The sequence below is a fragment of the Giraffa tippelskirchi genome, chromosome 7 (assembly GCF_054371585.1).
Source record: "Giraffa tippelskirchi isolate mGirTip1 chromosome 7, T2T-mGirTip1v1.2.pri, whole genome shotgun sequence".
NCBI classification, from domain to species: domain Eukaryota; kingdom Metazoa; phylum Chordata; class Mammalia; order Artiodactyla; family Giraffidae; genus Giraffa; species Giraffa tippelskirchi.
The window spans coordinates 73,244,701-73,268,586 of record NC_137281.1 but is presented as its reverse complement, the minus strand read 5'-3'; positions in this window follow the sequence as shown (position 1 = coordinate 73,268,586).

Sequence of the window (23,886 nt, the reverse complement as noted above, 5' to 3'; positions counted from 1 at the left end):
ATACATTACATCGATAAGTAGAAAATTCTCAATTCTGGAAGGGCAGGAATCTTTGACTATGCTGTGGAGCAACTAAGCCCATGAGTCACAGCTATTGAGCCTGTGCCGAACAGCCCAGCAGCTACAACTACTGGGCCCATGTGTCACAACTACTGAAGCCTGTGCTCCCTAGAGCCCATGCTCTGCAACAAGAGAAGTCACCACAAAGAGAAGCCCAGGCACCATAATGAGAGAGTAGCCTCCACTTGCCTCGACAAGAGAAAAGCCCACATAGCAACAAAGATACAGTACGGCCAAAAGTAAAATATACACCTACATAAATAAAAAAGAGTACATTGTCAAGGACGTCCCGGATCCAGTGGTTAAGACTCCATGCTTCCACTGCAGGGGGCAAGGGTTTGATCCCTGCAGAGAAGTTCCACATGCTGTGCAGTGCGGACAAAGGAAAAAAAAAAAATACATTGTCAAATGGGTTACCTCTGTGGGAATATGGGGCTCAGTCCCACTGGGACTGAGGAGCTGTAAAGCCTGCTTCAGAACTGTCTCACTAAGAGGTGAGGCGCTGGATTTGGACCCTCAAGACCAACTGTCATTTCTCTAAGGATGCTCTGTGGACATTCACTCTCTGCACCAATGGTCTGCTGCACTTGCAGGGTGAACATGCACCTGAACCAGAGAGATGGGAGGAACTGTAGGTGAGTTCAGCAACCATCGCCCAGTGAGTCTCCAGGGCAGGCTTGAAGAGAGATGTGCGCTGACAGCATCTGCTGCAAACCGCCAATCACGACCATGGCACCCTGCCTTGTGCCGCTGGATAATTGGTCCAGGCTAGCATAAAGATCCGGAGAAGGCAATGGCAGCCCACTCCAGTACTCTCGCCTGGAAAATCCCATGGGCGGAGGAGCCTTGTGGGCTGCCGTCTATGGGGTCGCACAGAGTCAGACACGACTGACGCGACTTAGCAGCAGCAGCAGGAGCAGCAGCAGCAGCAGCAGCATAAAGATCTGGGTCAAGGTTAGTCATTCCTTTAGATCTTAGGGGAACTTTCACCGAGAGAAGTAAGGCATACACTCTCTAGGGTCAGAGATGAGAGTCTGGGAGCTGCAGGCAGCTAGGTTTCAGTCATATGGAAGAAGCTGACGTGACAGAATGAGGTTGATCAGCGGTGGAGGCAGGGATGAGATATTAGAGGGAGTTCCAGCTGCATTCCAGGCTCTGGTCCTTGAAGCTCATTTTCCCCAGGCCTCCAGTTTACATCTACAAGCCAAAATATTTCTTCCTGTACCATGCATGTTCAAACTGGGCTTTCATAACTTGCAACCAGAAAAGTCTTGTCTGCTTTTGAACGACCCCCTTTCCAAAATTATCTATTCCTCCAATCTGCCGCGTTTCCTACAAATCATTCAAAAGTGAGCCACTCTCTTGGATTAAAACATTGCCCCTCCAGGGATCCCCAGCAATGTGCAAATACCCCCAATCCATTTAACATCAAAAACCCAGAGGCAAAACCATGTTAGGCAACCTAACAACTTTAGAACAGGAAAGCAAATTTCAGCTGTTGTTGTTCAGTCCCTCAGGTGTGTCCGACTCTTTGTGACCCCATGGACTATAACACGCCAGGCTTCCCTGTCCTTCAGCATCTCCCAGAGCTTGCTCAAATTCATGTCCATTGAGTCAGTGATGCCATCCAACCATCTCATTCTCTGCCACCCCAAGTTTAGTTGGATCATGTCTAAACTGACAGATGGTTCTAAGGGCATCAGTTAAATATATGACTCAAGGCATTTTATCATTTCCTTCTGTGTAAAACTTTCAGACTTCTAAAGAAATGGGCATGTTAATTTGAAAGACAGGCACTGAAGGCATTTCCTGGCTTCCAATGGTTAGAACCCCTTTCACTGCTGAGGCCTAGGACTGATTCCTGGAGCAGGAGCTAGGATCCCACAAGCCATGCAGCACGACCAAATACATAATAAAAATAAAGTAAAAAGTAAAAAACCAGCATTGAGAATGGAAAATAAAAGTTGGACAGTGTAAAATCTCTGTAAAATAGAAACAGCTCTGTGATAAGATAGGTAAGATCTCTAGGATATACTGTGTTTTTATTAAAGAAAGGAATAATAATAATATGTATGTATTTACATAAATAAATATTGAAAGGTCATCCAAGATACAAAAGTGACTAATAAAAGTGGTTACCTAGGGGGAAATGTGTGGATAGGACAGGTGAGGAGCAAGGCTCCTCAAGGTATACACACCCTTATATATGCTTTGATTTTGTGTGCTTGTCTTACCTACTCAAACTGAGATTTAAAATATAATAAAGTTGACCCATTTTTCCCAAGAGCAGAAGTGAACAGCACAGAACTCCAGAGATGAACCGTTGACAAGCTAAATGACATTGACCCAGACAAGACAGCTGCATTTAACAAAGACTCAGGAATAATCCACCTACCTCAAAACCAAAGGGCTTTAAAAAATCAAAGGATTTTTTTAAACTGCATGCATCTCATTTTGAAAGGAGAAGAACTAATGATGTCAACCACATAGGAACCTTAAACCTAAACATAAACTTAGGATAATGCTATGAAGAAAGGAAAAGATTTGCATTTTCTCCTCAATGTTAAAAGAGGGGAAAAATAGGGAAAGAGGAAACTACAGGAGTAAATAAGGTAAAAATGTGATACATCCACACAGTGCATGTCTTTTGCATGAGGGCATTCATCTGGAAATCATTTCTCGCATTGATTCAGACATGTCTTGATTCAGTTCAGTTCAGTTCAGTTCAGTCACGTCCGACTCTTTTCAACCCCATGGACTGCAGCACGCCAGGCCTCCCTGTCCATCACCAACTCCCAGAGTGTATCCAAATTCATGTCCATTGAGTTGGTGATGCCATCCAGCCATCTCATCCTCTGTCATCCCCTTCTCCTCCTGCCCTCAATCTTTCCCAGCATCAGGGTCTTTTCCAATGAGTCAACTCTTTGCATGAGGTGGCCAAAGTGTTGGAGTTTCAGCTTCATCATCAGTCCTTCCAATGAACACCCAGGACTAATTTCCTTTAGGGATGGACTGGTTGGATCTCCTTGCAGTCCAGGGGACTCTCAAGAGTCTTCTCCAACACCACAGTTCAAAAGCATCAATTCTTTGGCGCTCAGCTTTCTTTATAGTCCAACTCTCACATCCATACATGACCACTGGAAAAACCATAGCCTTGACTAGATGGACCTTTGTTGGCAAAGTAATGTCTCTGCTTTTTAATATGCTGTATAGGTTGGTCATAACTTTCCTTACAAGGAGTAAGCGTCTTTTAATTTCATGGTTGCAATCACCATCTGCAGTGATTCTGGAGCCCGAAAAAATAAAGTCTGACACTGTTTCCATTGTTTTCCCATCCATTTCCCATGAAATGATGGGACCAGATGCCATGATCTTAGTTTACTGAATGTTGAGCTTTAAGCCAACTTTTTCACTCTCCTCTCTCATTTTCATCAAGAGCCTTTTTAGTTCCTCTTCACTTTCTGCCATAAGGGTGGTGTCATCTGCGTATCTGAGCTTATTGATATTTCTCCCGGCAATCTTGATTCTAGCTTGTGCTTCTTCTGGCTCAGCGTTTCTCATGATGTACTCTGCATATAAGTTAAATGAGCAGGGTGACAATATACAGCCTTGACGTACTCCTTTTCCTATTTGGAACCAGTCTGTTGTTCCATGTCCAGTTCTAACTGTTGCTTCCTGACCTGCATACAGGTTTCTCAAGAGGCAGGTCAGGTGGTCTGGTATTCCCATCTCTTGAAGAATTTTCCACAGTTTATTGTGATCCACACAATCAAAGGCTATGGCATAGTCAATAAAGCAGAAAAAGATGTTTTTCTGATACTCTCTTGCTTTTTCGATGATCCAGCAGATGTTGGCAATTTGATCTCTGGTTCCCCTGCCTTTTCTAAAACCAGCTTGAACATCTGCCAGTTCACGGTTCATGTATTGCTGAAGCTTGGCTTGGAGAATTTTAAGCATTACTTTAATAGTGTATGAGATGAGTGCAATTGTGTGGTAGTTTGAGCATTCTTTGGCATTGCTTTTCTTTGGGATTGGGATGAAAACTGATCTTTTCCAGTCCTGTGGCCACTGCTGAGTTTTCCAAATTTGCTGGCGTATTGAGTGCAGCACTTTCACAGCATCATCTTTCAGGATTTGAAATAGCTCAACCAGAATTCCATCACCTCCACTGGCTTTGTTCATAGTGATGCTTTCTAAGGCCCACTTGACTTCACATTCCAAGATGTCTGGCTCTAGGTGAGTGATCACACCATCGTGATTATCTGGGTCATGAAGATCTTTTTTGTACGGTTCTTCTGTGTATTCTTGCCACCTCTTCTTAATATCTTCTGCTTCTGTTAGGTCCATACCATTTCTGTCCTTTATTGAGCACATCTTTGCATGAAATATTCCCTTGGTATCTCTAATTTTCTTGAAGAGATCTCTAGTCTTTCCCATTCTATTGTTTTCCTCTATTTCTTTGCATTGATCGCTGAGGAAGGCTTTCTTATCTCTCTTTGCTATTCTTTAGAACTCTGCATTCAAATGGGAATATCTTTCCTTTTCTCCTTTGCTTTTCGCTTCTCTCCTTTTCACAGCTATTTGTAAGGCCTCCTCAGACAGCCATTTTGCTTTTCTGCATTTCTTTTCCATGGAGATGGTCTTGATCCCTGTCTCCTGTACAATGTCACGAACCTCCATCCATAGTTCATCAGGCACTCTGTCTATCAGATCTAGTCCCTTAAATCTATTTCTCACTTCCACTGTATACTCATAAGGGATTTGATTTAGGTCATACCTGAGTGGTCTAGTGGTTTTCCCTACTTTCTTCAATTTCAGTCTGAATTTGGCAACAAGGAGTTCATGATCTGAGCCACAGTCAGCTCCCAGTCTTGTTTTTGCTGCCTGTATAGAGCTTCTCCATCTTTGGCTACAAAGAATATAATCAATCTGATTTCTATGTTGACCGTCTGGTGATGTCCATGTGTAGAGTCTTCTCTTGTGTTGTTGGAAGAGGGTGTTTGCTATGACCAGTGCATTCTCTTGGCATTCTATTAGCCTTTGCCCTGCTTCGTTCTGTACTCCAAGGCCAAATTTGCCTGTTATTCCAGGTGTTTCTTAACTTCCTACTTTTGCATTCCAGTCCCCTATAATGAAAAAGACATCTTTTTTGGGTGTTAGTTCTAGAAGGTCTTATAGGTCTTCATAGAACTATTCAACCTCAGCTTCTTCAGCGTTCCTGGTCGGGGCATAGACTTGGATTACCGTGATATTGAATGGTTTGCCTTGAAAATGAACAGAGATCATTCTGTCGTTTTTGAGGTTGCATCCAAGTACTGCATTTCGGACTCTTTTGTTGACCATGATGGCTACTCCATTTCTTCTAAGGGATTCCTGACCACAGTAGTGGATATAATGGTCATCTGAATTAAATTCACCCATTCCAGTCCATTTTAGTTCGCTGATTCCTAGAATGTCGACATTCACTCTTGCCATCTCCTGTTTGACCGCTTCCAATTTGCCTTGATTCATGGATCTAACATTCCAGGTTCCTATGCAATAGTGCTCTTTACAGCCCTGGACCTTGCTTCTATCACCAGTCACATCTACAGCTGGGTATTGTTTTTGCTTTGGCTCCATCCCTTCATTCTTTCTGGAGTTATTTCTCCACTGATCTCCAGTAGCATATTGGGCACCTACCGACCTGGGGAGTTCCTGTTTCAGTATCCTATCATTTTGCCTTTTCATACTGTTCATGGGGTTCTCAAGGCAAGAATTCTGAAGTGGTTTGCCATTCCCTTCTCCAGTGGACCACATTCTGTCAGACCTCTCCACCATGACCCAAACATCTTGGGTGGCCCCACACGGCGTGGCTTAGTTTCACTGAGTTAGACAAGGCTGTGGTCCATATGATCAGATTGGCTAGTTTTCTGTGATTATGGTTTCAGTGTGTCTGCCCTCTGATGACCTCTTGCAACACCTACCATCTTGGGTTTCCAAAGCAAAATCTATGAATGGGATAATGACACAATCTGAATAATCCAATAAATTATTCAGACTTATTATTTAATTCCAATTCCAGAAATCCATGGATATGAAAGTTAATTAATGTATATAAAAGCTTTTTGGGAAAAAATGGAGAATACTATAAAAAGATTATTTTAAGTTAAAAAGTGATCATTTTTAAATAAAGATTTTTAAAAATTGGAATGTTTCCTGATTTGTATCTGAGACAGTAATATTATTTCATTCTTATGATGTATATGAAGAGAGTTAATCAAAATGAAGATTTCTTAACTACTAAGAACTCTTGTTTTCATATTTTCAGCAAAAGTGTGTCATAAATAATTGCTCATTGCTATCATGTTATTAGGATTAGGTGTTTAAATGAAAACAAAGAGAGTTGAAATATAGAAAAATGTAGACCAGAATAGGAGATACATGGGTAGTCAGCAGACGGACATTAGGAAGAGCATTAGAGGACAGAACTGATGGAGACTGTCCAGTTCTAAGAGGTCTCGGTCCCCATGCCCAGAGTCATGGAAAGTGAGTGAACGAGCTAGCCTGTGGGGCCACGCAGCAGCTGGAGAGCACCTGGTCCTTCCCTGAGGGGACAGAGTGTTCAACCCCAGCTCATTACCTGGGCTCGGGGCTTCTAGGTCCTCACTTTTCTTTCCAAGAGGAGATGGAAATCTGGATTTTTATGTGAACTCAACTGTTTGTCATATCATGGCCAAAGATAAAGAAGGCTGTAACCTGTAACAGACTCAGACATCCAGTTTTGTGGGGAGTCTTAAAATGATAGTGACTTATATGAAATCAGCTTTTACCCTAAATAATAGGAATTAGCAAATTACAGCCTGGAGGAATCCAGCCTGTCTCCTTTCTGTAAATAAGGCTTTACAGGAACACAGCTGCACACACTTGTTTGTATCTTGTCAGTGCTGCTTTTGTGCTGCAAATGGACTCTCAAATATTTACTCTTTGGCACTTTACAGAAGAAGTTTGCCAACAGTTACCATATTTTGATCATTAGCAGGTCTGAATCTGTTATGTTGGATTATGGTTTAAGAGGACCCTACTAAATTTTAATGTCAAATTAAGTAAGAAAAATTTCTTTCCTGGAATATAGGTTAGACCATGTAATGTAACTGTTTTTCTTTAAAAATTTAACTCAGTTGGATCTGACAGGAAATGGTTGTTAGGAACATTTAGTAAAAATAATTTTCCATATTTACTGACCTCTGTAGATCATAGGTAAGTGTGTTAAGAAAGACTAAGCAGACAAACAGCAAGGTCTTATTGTATAGCACAGGGAACTCTATTCAATATCCTGTAATAAACCATAATGAAAATAATATGAAAAAAGAATGTATATATATGAAATAGACTAGTTCAGTTCAGTTCAGTCGCTCAGTCCTGTCCGACTCTTTGCGACCCCATAAATTGCAGCACGCCAGGCCTTTCTGTCCATCACCAACTCCCGGGGTCTACCCAAACCCATGAAATAGACTAAGCAAACTGTAAAAAATGAGGTCAGAAATGCCTTTTCTATGCTGCTGCTGCATTATGCAGCAAAAGTAAACCTAAACCTTGAAAAAGAGAAATTACTTTTCACTTGCACCATCTAGAGGTGGAAAATAAAATTGCATGCTATATCTTAGACCATGCCTGCGTGCCTACTGGAGAAGGCAATGGCACCCCACTCCAGTACTTTTGCCTGGAGAATCCCATGGACGGAGGAGCCTGGTGGGCTGCAGTCCATGGGGTCGCTAGGAGTCAGACACGACTGAGCGACTTCACTTTCACTTTTTCCTTTCATGCACTGGAGAAGGAAATAGCAGCCCACTCCAGTATTCTTGCCTGGAGAATCCCAGGGACGGTGAAGCCTGGTGGGCTGCCGTCTATGGGGTCGCACAGAGTCGGACACGACTGAAGCGACTTAGCAGTAGCAGCAGCAGCGTGCCTACTAAGTCGCTTAGCAGTCGTGTCCCACTCTTTGCAACCCTGTGGACTGTAGCCCACCAGGCTCCTCTGTCCATGGAATTCTCCAGGCAAAAATACTGGAGTAGGTAGCCACTCCCCTCATCTCTTACATCTCTTACGTTGGTAAGCAAGTTCTTTACCGCTAGCGCCACCTGGGAAGCCCCATACTTGATAAGAATAAGGATTTCCCAGGCGGCGCTAGTGGTAAGGAAGCCGCCTGCTAATGCAGGAGACTTGGGTTCCATCCCTGGGTTGGGAAGACCCCTCAGAGCAAGAAATGGCAACTAGCTCCAGTATTCTTGGCTGGAGAAATCCATGGACAGAGGAGCCTGGGGGGCTACAGTCCATGGGGCCACAAAGAGTCGGAGATGGCTAAACGACTGAAAACACACATACCTTACCAGAATAGGAAGGAAGTGGTACCCTGTGTTGGTCATTTGCGGTCTGTTTTACGTCTGTTAGGAAGGGGTGGGGAGAGATTGGTGCTCATTGACAACAATGGCTAGTGCATCATCAAAATGAACTTCCGAATGGAAGGATTTTTCCAACAATGGTTTTCATGGTACTTACATTGTTTCTTTATGGCTAGACCCATATTTATTTCTGGCCCACATGTTGTCTGTTTTAATTTATTTATTTTTAATTGGAGGATAGCTGTTTTGCAACGTTGTGTTGGTTTCTCCATACATCGACGTGCAGCAGCCACAGGTATACCCCTGTCCCCTCCCTCTGGAACTTTCCTCCCACCCCCCACCCCATCCTACCCCTCCAGGCTGCCACAGTCATGGTGCTGACATTTTAAACCTTCTCTTATTATTAGTCACTTTCTTATGTGACATTCAGTCAAAATAAACTTTTTTTTTTTTTTTTTTTTGCCTGAATGCCTCCTTTTGGGTCATCCTGAAAACTGAAGGGTGTAAGTTTTGGACATTCTTGTGTATGTGTGTTTGAACATCTTTGTCTTTCCTTAAAAGCACCTTCATTGTATCAATAGGTAAAGACTTCTCTGTAGGATTTTTATAATAACATATATGTGCATTCCCCAAGTTATTTTGTACTTGGATCCTACTGTTATTAATCCTACTAGTATGTTTCTGCCCAAACAAGGTGATCACTTGTATAATGAAAATAGATCACCCATTTGTCTAGACTAGCTACAACCCCTTTGTGAGTTTTTTTGGCGACCAAAAGAGAATTTTGAAAATGTCTAGCGTAATTTTATTGTTTTATGTTGATTTCCTTATGTTGTACAACTGAAAAGCAAAGGTTTTTTTTTTTTTAATATTGTTGATCCCAAAACAGATGTCATAATAGTTGTCTTATTCTACTTTGACCTCCCATGTTACTTATGACTCAATTCTAGCTAACACTTAACACTTTAGGTACCCCCCCCCCTCCCCCTCTTTAACTATAACCATTCTACCCCTCTTCTCCAGGGGCTGTATTTACCCTTTTGAAAACAAAACTCAGCTCTGGTAACAGCCCTGGGTAAGTCTAGAAAAATATTTGCTGTGGGTTTGTCATATATAGCTTTTATTATGTTGAGGTATGGGAGAGGGCGAGGGCAGGATGATACGGGAGAACGGCATTGAAGCATGTAAATTATCATATGTGAAACGAATCGCCAGTTCAGGTTCAACGCATGATACCAGGTGCTCGGGGCTGGTGCACTGGGATGACCCAGAGGGGTGGGATGGGGAGGGAGGTGGGAGGGGGGTTCTGGAAGGGGAAAACATGTACACCCATGGTGGATTTATGTCAATGTATGGCAAAACAAAAACAATATTGTAAAGTTAAAAAATAGAAAATAAACTAATTAAAAAAATATGAAAAAAGAAAAATATTTGAACTCTTGAAAATGCTTACAATTCATTGAACTATCTGAGTTTCAAAGAGGTTTCATTAAAGCCCACTATTGTTTTTACCTGTTTCTATTAAGATATAGTGAATAATTACTTTTTTAAGAAAAGGTTGCTTTTGACAACATGAAGCACCACGTAAACCTCTCAAAGTCACAAATATGTTTGACTTCTGAGAATAACTTGAAGACTAGGGCTGCTGTCTATGGGGTCGCACAGAGTCGGACACGACTGAAGCGACTTAGCAGCAGCAGCAGCAGCAGGCACAGTGAAATTGCAGGTTGGTACAACTGATTTGAGTATTCTTATTAAGAGAGGGAAGAGAAACTTCCCTTTAAGGTAAGATTGACCTCCAAACAGTCAAACTTCTTTTCTTTTTTTTCAAACAGTCAAATTTTTTAAAAGCACTAGGATAACAGAAACTTTTACTATATAAGTACTTTTATTTTATATCAGGAAAAAAACAGAAAGTACTTTTGTTTTTCCCCAGGCTCATTGAGAAATAATTGACATACATCACTGTATAACGTTGAAGACAAACAGCATAATGGTTTGATTTATATATACTGTGAAATGACTACCACCCTGCATTTACTTAACATCATCTCATATAGATATAATGAAAAGAAAAAAGCAATTTTTAAATTTATAAATGTTTCAAGAAATGAAGATTTAATACTTGTACCTCTCCTTCCCTATTCTTTCCCCAAATTTTATCATACTTACAGTTATGTCAATATGTGTTTGCATCATTATAACAATGTAAATATTCACTGCAGAGCCTATTAGAATATACTGTGACTGCATGTGTTTTCTTTTCTCTATTTTTAAAATTGAAGTATAATTGACCTGCAACACTATGTTAGTTCCAGGTGCACGGCACAGTGACTCCATATATCTATATATTACACAGTGATCACCACAGTAAGTCTAGTTACCATCTGTCGCTCTGCAGAGTTATTATAATATTGTTGACTATGTTCCCTGTGCTATGCATTTCATCCTGGTGACTCATTTACTTTAAAACTAGAAGTTTGTTCCTCTTCCTCTCCCTCACCTACTTCACTCAACCCCTCCCAGCCCATAAGGACTTTTCATATCAAGAATAAATATCGAGAATAGGTAGCACAGCACTTCCCTGGTGGCTTAGTGGTAAAGAATTGCCTGCCAATGCAGGAGACGTGGGTTTGATCCCGGATCCGGAAGACGCCACATGCTGTGGAGCAACTGAGCCTGTGCTCTAAAGCCCGTGAGCTGCATCTACTGAAGGCTGCGCGCCCGAGAGCCCGTGCTGCGCAACACAGCATCCCCCACTCACCACGACTAGAGAAAAGCCCTCGCAGCAACGAAGACCCAGCACAGCCAAAACTAAATAAACAAAATTAAAAAAAAAGAATTTGTAACACAGCATGCATCAGCGTGAACCACAGCAAAACCTAACACGTGAGATTAACACTGATTACGAAATACAAAGTGTTTAGATCTTTAGTGAATAGAATGGTGACTTCATTCAGCTTATTTATGCACAGAGTTTTCATAGCTAAACATGACAAGGGACTTCACGGGTGATCCAGTAATTAGGATTCTGAGTTTCCACTGCTGCGGGGGTGGGGGTGGTTGGTCTCTGCTCAGGAAACTTCAGAACTCACTCATCTATCTGGATCCTACGCTTGTTTCATTTCTCTCACTTTTTACCTGCTAAGCCAATGCATTTAAAAAATATATATATATATTCCATTTTATTTAGCATTCATAGATATTCTATAGCAGAAGTGTTTTTCAGGATATATATTATATTGCCAGAAATGTAAAATTTCCCTTAACTTGGGAAATTAACTTTTAAAATTCTACTGAAGTTCCTTCCCTGGTGGTCCAGTGGTTAAGAATTCTACTGCCAATGCAGAGGGGACATGGGTTCAGTCCCTGGGAAGATAATACATGCTGCTCTAGAGCCTGCAAACCACAACTGCTGAAGTCCACGTGCTCTGGAGCCCGTGCTCCACAGCAAGAGACATCATGGCACTGACAAGCCTGCACACCAGGACTAGAGAAAGCCCACGTGTAGCCACGAAGACCCAGCACAGCCAAAAATAAGTAAATTTTTAAAATTAAAAAAGATAAATAAAATCATATTGAAGTCGCGGTATGCCTTTAAACATACACACGTATAAAACATTTACCAGATAAACTGTTAGTTTTTTTTTTTTAATCACGTAATGCCAAAGAGTATGTAGATAAATAGTACCCTTCCACTTGTGTTTTAGTTAAGGGGGAAAGGTACATGTCTTGTATACTTTATTTGTATCAAAGTATTCAATACATCAATAATAATTGATTAATAATAATCCATCAAAAATAGTACATCAATAACTGCCAACAGTTCCTTCCTGAGACAGAGAACAGGGGGCTGGGGATCTGAAGGAGGAGCACATTTTTATATTGCTTGAATATTTGACTCTGTGGGTATGTTTAATTTTTACAATGTACCTAAATTTTCTGAGAGGAGTTCTTACCTCTAGTTTCCACTGAAAATGCATTAAGTGATAGAACTTTTGTTGCAAGTTGCAACCAAACTGCTTTAGATTCTCAAGAACTTCTGCTTTAAAGAACTCATGTATTAAATAACTTCCTACTCTAACCTTCCAGCTTCACTGAGGAGCCTGAAAATGTGCTGAGGGTGGCTCCAAGTCACAGCAGAGAGGTGCAAAAGCAGCATGCTTTTAAGTTTTTTATCTGCTTATTATGCGGTGCGGCTCTAAGATATAATCTTAGATTCTCATTAAAGAGGAAATGGGTGACTTCATCAAACCTCTCACATCCTCTTTGGTGGAACTAGATATTTCCCCCCAAAAGGGTATATCTAAAACTGAACTAATAGCAGTGAATATAATACATTTGCAGTTTTAAATGGTATCTTTTTTTGTAAATAAACATTTATATTCACTGAAGTGAGTCTGAACTGTTAATACTATAGAAATAGCTCCAAAATTAAAGCCCAAACTTAAGGTTTTGTAATAAGAATATGTCTGTATGACTGTCTATTCCTCTGTCTCTGTCTGTCTTCTGTCTACACCGTGTTGATCTTTTTATATCTCTCCCTCATTGTCTCTCATCTGTCTGTGTCATATGTGTGTATGGATATAGATACATAGGTACAGAGATATTACAGTTGTAATTCTGCTTTACTCTCTTAGCACTGAACTTTTTATTGAAGTAAAGAAATGGATAATATGTTAGTTTCTGACATACAGCAAAGTGATTCAGTTACATATATGGGTATATATATTCTTCTTAATATTCTCTTCCATTATAATTTACTGTAAGATATTTAATATAGTTCCCTGTGCTGTAAAGCAGGACCTTGCTGTTTATCTATTTTATATACAATAGTTTGTAGCTGCTAATCCCAAACTCCTAATTTATCCCTCCCCCTCCTCCTTTCTCCTTTGGTAAGTAACCATAAACTTGTTTTCTATGTCTGTGAGTCTATTTCTGTTTTGTAAATAACTTCATTTGTATCATTTTGGGGGGCTTCCTAGGTGGCTCAGTGGTAAAGAAACTGCCTGCCAATGCAGGAGACACTGGTTCGGTCCCTGGGGCAGGCAGATCCCCTGGAGGAGGAAATGGTAACCCACTCTGGTATTCTTGCCTGAAAAATCCCATGGACCGAGGAGCCTTGGTGGGCTACCGTCCATGGGGTTGGAAAGAGTCGGACATGACTAAGCACAGCACACATAATTTTTTAGATTTCACATGTAAGTGATATCACATGATATTTGTCTTTCTCTGACTTGCTTCACTTAGTATGGTAATCTCGAGGTCCATTTATGTTGCAGCAAACGGCATTGTTTCATTCTTTTTTATGAATGAGTAATATTCCATTGTACGTATGTATCACATCTTCTTTATTCATTCATCTGTCAGTGAACATTTAGATTGCTTCCATGTCTTGGCTATTGTAAACAGTGCTGTTGTGAACTTTGGGGTCCATGTATCCTTTCCAATTGGAGTTTCCTCTTAGTGTTATAAGCATGCTTCCATGTCAATAAATATTACTTGGAAACATAATTTTAAATATTAAGTAATATTCCTTCGTGTGGAAATATCTATTTAGCCATATTCCTATTTTTACGTATTTCCTTTTTTCTATATATCTGAATGGAAATCCTGATATGAAAAACTTATCTGTATCTTCAGTAATTTCAACTGGAAATTTTCTAGAAGTAAAACTATGTGGGTCAGGAAATGTAAACATTTTAAAGCAATTTTAACACCTAATTTGCTAACTGGTGTCAATGTACACTCCCACCAAGTCTATAGGAATGACTAATGCTTATTTCCTCATCGTAATTCTGGGTATAACTCTCTTCAAAATTTGGTACTAAATACACATACACACATGCACACACACTTTACATTTCTTTAATTATTAGAGCTATTGAAAAAAAATTAGATGTCTACTGACCACCTGTATTTCTACATTTTTAACACTTAGCATTTGTGCTTATTCCCCAAATAACCATAATGACTTCACTTCCTAGTGTGCGTGCTAAGTCACTCAGTTGTGTCCAACTCCTTGCAACACTATGGACCGCAGCCCTCCAGGCTCCTCTGTCCATGGGATTCTCCAGGCAAAAATACTGGAGTGGGTTGCCATGCTCTCCTCCCGGGGATCTTCCAGACCCAGGGTTCCAACCCAAGTCTCTTATGTCTCTTGCATTGGCTGATGGGTTCTTTACCACTAGTGCTACCTGGGAAGCCATGTGTGTGTTTTCTAGGTACTGAGAGATGCAGTACATAGAGTTACCACAAGAGGTCCCTAGCATACAAATTATATCAACATTTGAAGTCTATTGGGCTCAATTTCCAGCAAGTCAGCATCTTCAGGAGTGGACAGGTTCATTAATTCCAGTCTTAGAACCTCCAAACAATCGTCCTGGCCTCATAAGAACAGCCCTCCTAACGGTGACAAATATTACTGAAGAAAACAAGCAACAGTAGCTCCCATCATTTAGAAAGCTGCACTGAACTCTACAACTCCACCTCCCACCCTCCTTCATTTATCAAGATCTCTTATAACTTGACTCTTCTTGTTAGATATAGTCACTCTCAAATTTCAAAAGAAATATAATCATTTTAAGCCTGAGATGCCTTTGCATCATTCATTTGATTGTCCTGTAAATATTTATTCCTCTTTTCATATTTAACCAAAAGAATGATGGGCCTTTTTTAAAACTCAGCAAATAAAGATTCGCTACAATGTGCCACTACCCTATGTGCTGGGACTATAATGATGAGCAGAGCCAGACACTGACCCCGCTCTTGCAGAGCTCACACCTGTGCCATCCAGCTAGCACCTCTGAGCAGACTCTTAGGAAATTCATCCCCACAGGTGCCTTTGTCCTGATAGGAGATGTTGTGTGCAGGCGACACAGGAAGTATCTGCTGCTCCAAGGCCCAGAGCATTGTCTCCAGGACCCATGATTATATCCTGGTCTGTTCTGCATTTCAAACCATCTAGCTCTGACATTTGGATTGCTTTTTAAAAACTTTACAGTGTAATATACCTACCCTGAAAAGAATTCAAATTATATGCATGTAAGTAACAAAGATAAAAATCAATCATAGTCACAGTCTTCACAGACAGCTATTTGTAAACTCCTTTATAGACATATTATTACATATGTGCACATTGGACAAATACTTACTGACTACTCACTATGGAGAAAGCATATTCCAAGGGCTGTGTCTTAGTCTGCTTGGGCGGCCATAACAAAGCATCATAGACTGGGTGGTTTAAACAACAGGAATTTATTTCCTTTCTGTTCTAGAGGTGGCAAGTCTAGTCAGTCTGGTATCTGGAAGAATCCTCTTCTTGGCTTGCAAATATCTACCCTGCTGCTCTGTCCTCACATGGCCTTTCCTCTGTACAAGTCGGGGGTGAGGAGGGAGCTCTCTGGTGTCCCTTCTTGTGAAGAAACTAATTCTATTTGATCAGGGCCAACACTTATGACTTCATTTAACCTGAATTACTTCCTTACTCCATCCAAATACAGTCATGCTGGGGGTGAGGGTTTCAACTAAACTGGGGAGAGGAAAGCCAAACACGCAGCCTGTAACAGGCTGTGAAGTCTCTACAAATGCATGAGGCACAATGTTTGCCCACTTGTCACTAATGTACGAATTCATGGTGCAAACTCTTTCTGTCTCTTTGTGCTTTATTTACATTATTATCTTTTGGAATTCCCACCAAGGCTGGATAAATGAGGTAAGGAAAGGAAGAGAGATTTGAGAAAGTTTTATATCCCTCTTGAGTTGGAAAACACTCTCTGGAAAAGGAAGTTTGAAGCCCTTAACTGCTCCAGAGATCCCCGCTGAAGCATCATGTCTCATTTTCTGGCCTCTCCTCTAGGAAAGGAGGTTGTTAAATATGTAAGACATGGACGGCTCTCTACATTCATCTACTCTGCAGAGGAGCAACGATTGCAAATGGGGCTGGATTCACTCCTTCAGAACATGCTGACTGAAGGCGCAATGAACTGGGAACAGAGAAATGAGCGAAACACAGTCTCTCTACCCTTGAGGCACTCACGACCCAGTAAGCCAGCGACTGGAAGAAAGGGTGAGAAGTGCCATCTAAGAAAGAGGTGGTAAACTCGAGGAGCTCTAGGAGAGAAAAAGGGACCCAGACAGACTCCTGGAAAGAAATTACACAGCCCGCTGGAGTCTGAATAAAATCAAGAGTGCGTTCAAAGGAAAGGGAAAAGCAATCCAGGCCAGGCTATTAAAACATGGAGCCCACCTGGACAGATCTCTGAAAGGGCAGGTTGAATGTGTTCAGCTGGGGGACCTATCTAGACTGTCTTTGGGTAGGATGATCCCTCAACAGATTATCTTGAGATTTTATCAAGATGGCAAAAAACCCTTATTGTTAATTAAAAAACATGCTATGGTAAGACGGCAAATCTCATCCCTGAGAAGCCTGTGGGAATCCTCAGAGAGGCAGAGGAGAACGTACCTCTTCCAGATCTCTTTGTCACATATGCACATACATATCTTTGTGCTTTACTTTGTAAAATAATTAAATGGAATTGAGCTGAAATGAATTTCACGATCCACCTAGTAGCTTTTGCCAGAAGCCTAATATTCAGTCTAGACTCCTTTTTTCTTCTTTCAGTTCTTCTATTATTTCTTCTTTTCTTTCTTGTTTCTTCTCTTATCTCTCCTTTTCTTCTTTTTATTTTTTGTATTCAACAAATAGCAATCAAACATCTACTCTGGGCAGGCACAATACCAGACCCTGGAGAGACAGTGATGAGTAGGGTCACTTCTCCATGGAACTTTTGACACATAGATAATCACACAAGGATATATATAAAATGTGCTATGGAAGAAATCATGCCTTAAAATCAGGGCTCCTGATTTAGCTGCATAGTGTGGTGGGATCAGGTAAGGCTTCTCTGAAGAAATAACAGTTGGGCTAAAATCTGAAGCTGAAAATAAGTTAGCTAGGATGTGTGTATGTGTGTGTTTGCAGGTGGGTTTGGCAGTTAAGCATACCTGACTGGGGAGATAAAAAGGCTAGGATAATGTCTTTGGAGGAAGAAAGAACTTTCTAGTTGCTGCAAGGTCACCATGGCAGGAGTGTGGGCAGTGAGCAAAGAGTGGAGAGGTGAGGCTGGTGATCTAGACAGAGGCCAGTCTTTGGAGGACATATTCTTTCATTTTAAGGGCAAAGGGAAGCCATTGCAATATCTATATCCTTCCTAAAATATTCCAAATTTAAAAAGACCATTTTATGAAGTATGTTCAGATAACACATCGGATTTTGCAGCAGTCAGGGTTGAAATAATGTTGTAGGATTCTGACAATGATGTTGGAAAGAAACGAAGAGATGCAGGAGATAATTTGGTCAAATAGAAAGGTCTAGGTGATGGGCTAAATACGAGAGGCAATACAGGAGAGGTTCTAATGGAGAGTGAGTCCTAGGCTGGTGGCTTGCACTGCTAAATGAGACCTTTCCCTGAGGCAGGGAACATCGGAGGAGACCACAGCCCTACATGCCCTGTTTTAGTCTCAGAAAATCTCTCCAGCTACTCTCACTGGGTTTGGTTCCTTGCATGGAAGGCCATGAGTGGTCAGTCTCCTTCCCCTAGAAAGTGACCAGTGTAACCCCAAATGAAACTAGATTTTTCAAAACAAAAGCCAGGAGAGGGGACTGTCTTATGCAACATCTCTTTTTGGTCTACTACACAAATGCCTCTGAACAAAGACACAGAAAACTTCTCTAAATTGGGAAAGAGAAATTACTGGAAGAAAAAAAGATACCAGGTAGGGAAAAAAAAATCAGTAGGAGGACTGTGGGATACATAGTCCTGGAACTCAGTAGAATAGTCACCTCTCTGATGATAATTCCCAATAGGTCACATCCAATTAATCACAAATCCTATTGATCCTGCTTCCTTAATAGCTTCTAAGTTAATCCTGTCACCTCTAGTTTCATTTCACTGCCTTAGTTCAGAGTGGTGATCAGGCTCTCCTTACATCATTACCTGAATTGCTGTAGTAACAATCATATCAGGATTGTGTTTGGCTTCATGTAAAAGAAACCTAATATAGAGTCTTAACCAAACCGAAATGAACAGTGTGGAGCTGGTGCAACAGCCCAAGGAAGTTACCAAGGACTGACTAAGAGCCTCCTGACTGCACTGCAGGTAGGAGGAGTGGTGAGAAGGGAAGGCAGCTTCTTATCAGGAAAGGAAAACAGCTCTAGGAATTCCCAGCACAATTCTACTTTTGCCAGAACTGTTGTCACAACAGTTTCAAGGGAAGATAAAAATCACAGCTACTTAGAACTATTCTTTTTCTTTTTAAAGAATAAGGACAGGGGACTCCCCTGGTGGTACAATGGATAAGAATCCGCCTGACAATGTAGGACACATGGGTTTGATCCCTTGTCTGGGAAGATTCCACATGTTGGAGAGCAACTGAGCCCATGCACTGAGCCCGTGAGCCTAGAGCCCATGCTCTGCACAGTAGAAGCCGCCACAATGAGAAACCCACATACTGCAACTAGAAAGTAGCCCCTGTTCACCGCGACTAGAGAAAGCCCATGTACAGCAACGAAGACCCAGTGCAACCAAAAAAAAAGTAAATTGTAAAAGTCAGGAATGGATAAAGATGGACAAAGAAAATGTCACTGATAGCATTTGCCACAGATGGCTAGTTGGTTTCACTGTTGCTAATCCGGTGCCTTTGGCCAAAGCCTTCTCCCAGTGACAGAGGTATCATTTTCAAATCAGATTACATTACTCTCTTGCTTAAAATACTTCAGTGGTAATCCATGGCTTTCAGGATAAAATTCTACCTCGTGGCTTAGCACACAAGGCCCTCAAGATCTAGTCCCCACCTCTCTCTCACAGCGTCTTCCCTCTCTCTCCTGCAGACCCCACTGTTTCACCCACTCCCACACACCCAGGCATTTATGATGCTGTTACAAATCCACACATTCGTGTGCTCATCACTGTCTCTCCAGGGTCTAGTAGTGTGTCTGCCCAAAGTGGGCATTTGACAGCAATTTGTTGAATACTAAAAAATAATAACAAAAAGAAGGCAAGAGGTAGTTTTAGAATAAATAACAGGCTTCTGGCACAAGCAACTAGGTGAATTACAAAATTCAATTCAGCTTAATTCAGTTTAATTCTTTTATGAAATAAAGCACGGGGATATGTGCATGCATGCTAAAGGGATCTGGAAGAGGTACATTCTCCCCTGGTTTTATAAAAATATTTCCTGTCATATTGTAACCAGAAAGGGTTAATTTTGACTCCATGCTGAATTTGTTCCTCTCACTTTAACCCTTGTTTTGCCATTTTTCTTATTATAAGCATATACAATGGCCTGACTCTTGATGAGGGTGAAAGAGAAGAGTGAAAAAAATGGCTTAAAACTCAGCATTCAAGAAACTAAGATCAGCCATTAAAAAAAATACATTTGAACCGGTTCTACTGAGATGGATGAAACTGGAGCCCATTATACAGAGTGAAGTAAGCCAGAAAGAAAAACAACAATACAGTATACTAATGCATATATATGGAATCTGAAAGATGGTAACGATAACCCTATATGCGGGACAGAATGAGAGACACAGATGCATGGAACAATTTTATGGACTCTGAGGGAGAAGGTGAGGGTGGGACGTTCTGGGAGAATGGCATTGAGACATGTGTATTGTCATATGTGAAACAGAGCACCATTCCATGTTCGATGCATGTGACAAGGGCTCGGGGCCGGGGCAGTGGGATGATCCAGAGGGATGGGAGGGGGAGGGAGGTGGGTGGGGGGTTCGGGAAGGGGAACACATGTAAACCCATGGCTGATTCTTGTCAATGTATGGCAAAAACTATTACAATATTGTAAAGTAATTAGCCCCCAAGTAAAATAAATAAATTTATAAAAAAAAAAAAAAAAAAGAAACTAAGATCATGGCATCCAGTCCCATCACTTCATGGCAAATAGAAGGGGAAAAAGTGGAAGCAGTGACAGATTTTATTTTCTTGGGCTCCAACGTCACTGCAGACAGTGACTATAGTCATGAAATTAAAAGATGTTTGCTCCATGAAAGGAAAGGTATTATAAACATAGACAGCCTATGAAAAAGCCGACATCACTTTGGGTTTTTCCAGTAGTCAATGTATGGATGTGAGAGCTGGACCATAAAGACTGCTGAGTGCTGAAAAATTGATGTTTTTGAACTGTGGTGCCAGAAAAGACTCTTGAGAGTCCCTTGGACTTCAAGGATATCAAACCAGTCAATCCTAAAGGAAAGCAACCTGAATATTCATTGGAAGGACTGATGCTGAAGGTGAAACTCCAACAGTTTGGCCACCTGATGTGAAGAACCAATTCACTGGAAAAGATCCTGATGCTGGGAAAGATTGAAGGCAAAAGGAGAAGAGGGCGGCAGAGGATGAGATGGTTTGATGGCATCACCGACTCAATGGACATGAATTTGAGCAAACTCTAGGAGATAGTGAAGGAAAGGGAAGCCTGGAGTGTTGCAGTCCATGGGGTCACAAAGAGTTGAACAAGACTTCCTGATTGAATAATAACAACGGCCTGCTTCAAGGAACCCTGCTCCCCACTGCCTGACTGTTAAAGTACCTTTGTTCATAACCCTGTCCACCTATAGGGTGCAGGAAGAAATTAACATATCCCCCTGCCTGAGGTTTGCCATCTAGAAGATATTTGCAAGAATTAAATGATCTTTTTACTTTGTTTCCTCACCTCCCTCCATCTCTGATCCATAAAATAACCTGGCATCCAATCCCTGACAAAATAGTTGTTTTGAGACATTAGTCAGCCATCTTCTACGTCAGCTGACTTCTCGAATAAAGTCGTACTCCTTGCCTCAACAACTCATCTCCTGGATTTATTGGCCTATTGTGCAGTGAACAGAATGAGTTTAACAACATTAGTAAACAAATGATGTTGCAGCCATTCAGCCATCACTTTACAGCTGCAACAGTGAGCCCTGAGGGAACTCAGGATGGAGGCAGGATGCCTGCCATCAAATCATCAGACACTGCAGCCACCCCGACGGTGCACCCTAAGAAGACTCAAGATGAGAAAACACAGAATACTTGCCCCAGATAGCTGAGCAGCCAGACTCTTACATCTTCCAATATGCAGAAAAGTGCTAAATTCCTTAACTTGGGATATCTGGTTTTCTTTAATTATCAATAATTTTCTGATGTTCCAACTACCTGCTCTTTGTTGCAAAAACTCCTATATATTTCCTGGCTCCCCATTTGCCTCTTTGGAGCAGTTTCTCAGAGTTGCTTGAGATTGCTGTGTCCTGGGCTGAAATCCTCAGTTTTTCCACTGAATAAAACATAACTCTCAACTTAAAATTTTTTTTTTTATTTTTGGCCATGCTTGGTCTTCATTGCTTCATGGGCTTTTCTTTAGTTGCGGCAAGCGGGGACTACTCTTTAGTTGCAGTGTATGGGCTTCTCTCTGCAGTGGCTTCTCTCATTGTGGAGCATGGGTTCTGAAGTGCAAAGTCATCAGCAGTTGCAGCACATGGACTCAGTAGTTGCAGTCCCAGGCTCTAGAGCATAGGTGCAGTAGTTGTGAAGCATGGGCTTAGTTGCTCCGTGGCATGTGGGATCTTCCTGGATCAGGGATCAAGCCTGTGTCTCCTGTAGAGACAGGCAGATCCTTTCCATTGAGTCACCAGGGATGTCCAACTCCCAATTGTGCTTTTTTTTTTTAGCCAGCACTCTCCTATTATAAGGCTTCCCTCATGGCTCCACGGTAGAGAATTCGCCTGTAGTGCAGGAGACTAAAGAGATGAGGGTTCCATCTCTGGGTCAGGAAGATCCCCTGAAGAAGGAAATGGCAACCCTTTCAAGTATTCTTGATCAGGAAAATCCCATGGACAGAGGAACCTGGCAGGCTACAGTCCAGGGGGTTGCAGAGTCGGACATGACTGAGCAACTGAGCTCGTGCACGCGCGCACACACACACACACACACACACACACACACACAGAGCATGCTGAAGCAGAAATAAATTGTGTTAAGGCAAAATTATGAAATGACAGGTTGACTCTGCTCCTTCAAGGGGATCTATCCAGGTAGGATGGTTATCTTTAGGTTATCTTTAGACTTCTTGAAGGTGACCAAAAACTTACTGATAGTTACGGAACATGTGTTATATAGACTTTGGAAGATAATGGTATGTCAGTGTGGGTTCATTGATTGTAACAAAGGTATCACTCTGAGGCTTGATAGTGGAGGAGGCTGCAGGTGTGGGGAGACCCCAGCTGAGTGTATGAGAACTTTCTGTACCTTCTGCTCAGTTTTACTGTGAACCTAAAACTCCTCTCAAAAATAAAATCTGTTAAAAACAATATGTTAAAGATAACTTACCCAAAAAGGTAAAATCGTGATTCTCATTCAGAAATAAACTGAGCATGTTGAAGATTGCATTTTACTCAGAATTAAGGGGATCAGTTAAAACTGGTTCAAAGGAAATGTCAAAGAACAGACACATTTACATAACTGGAATATGGGGATGAATGTGCACTGGAGGCGGATGGACTTCTTTCTCGGCGGGGAGGGAAGCAATCGAACGTCTGCTGGACAGGATAGTATTTGCCTGCCTGTAGATACTTGCATGCCTACAACAGCAATCTGCATTTCTGTTCCCTAGGAGGAACACAGCACTGTAAAATAGTTTCCATAGAATTAGCCTCTGGACCATGGAAGGAGGTGCTATTGTTTGCCTTTGAAGCACACATTTTCCCTACATGCATACAATAAACCATCAAGGTAGTAGGTTTGAAGGTTCCACTTCATAATTTCACCAACACTAGGGATGACTGTCTTATTTTTATTATAACCACTTTACGTTTTAACACTTTAACATTTTACATGTTATCCCATTGCAGTTTTAATTTGCTAATAACTGATGATGTTGAGCCTATCTTCACGAGCTTATTGGCTTTTTCTTGATCTTCTTTGGTGACATATCTGTTCAAAGGTTTGCTCATTTTATTTACTCATTTATTTTAAAAGTTTACCCATTTTAAAATTGCATTGTCTTCTTATTAATGAGTTTTAAGAGTTCTTTACATATTCTGCAATCAGATATGTTATTTGCTTTCTCACAGTATGTCAGCCAGGTTCTAAGAAAGAGCCTTGAATGACCAAGAAATTAGAAGCCGCCGGTTCTTGTACAGCTCGGGCTTAAGTCCCAGAATGTCACTTCTGCCACATTCTCTTGATCAAAGTTAGGTATATGACCAGCCCAGATGGAAGTGGAGGATAAATGAGCTCCTCTTCTTGTTACGAAGAGCAAAGCTACACATGTAGAAGGGCATGGATTGGATTTGGCTATCTTTGGAGTTGGGCTGTCACCCTTTCAGGTACTTTAATAATTCTAATATTTGTAATAAATTACATGAGTATGGTGGATGTTTAGATATTTTAAATGA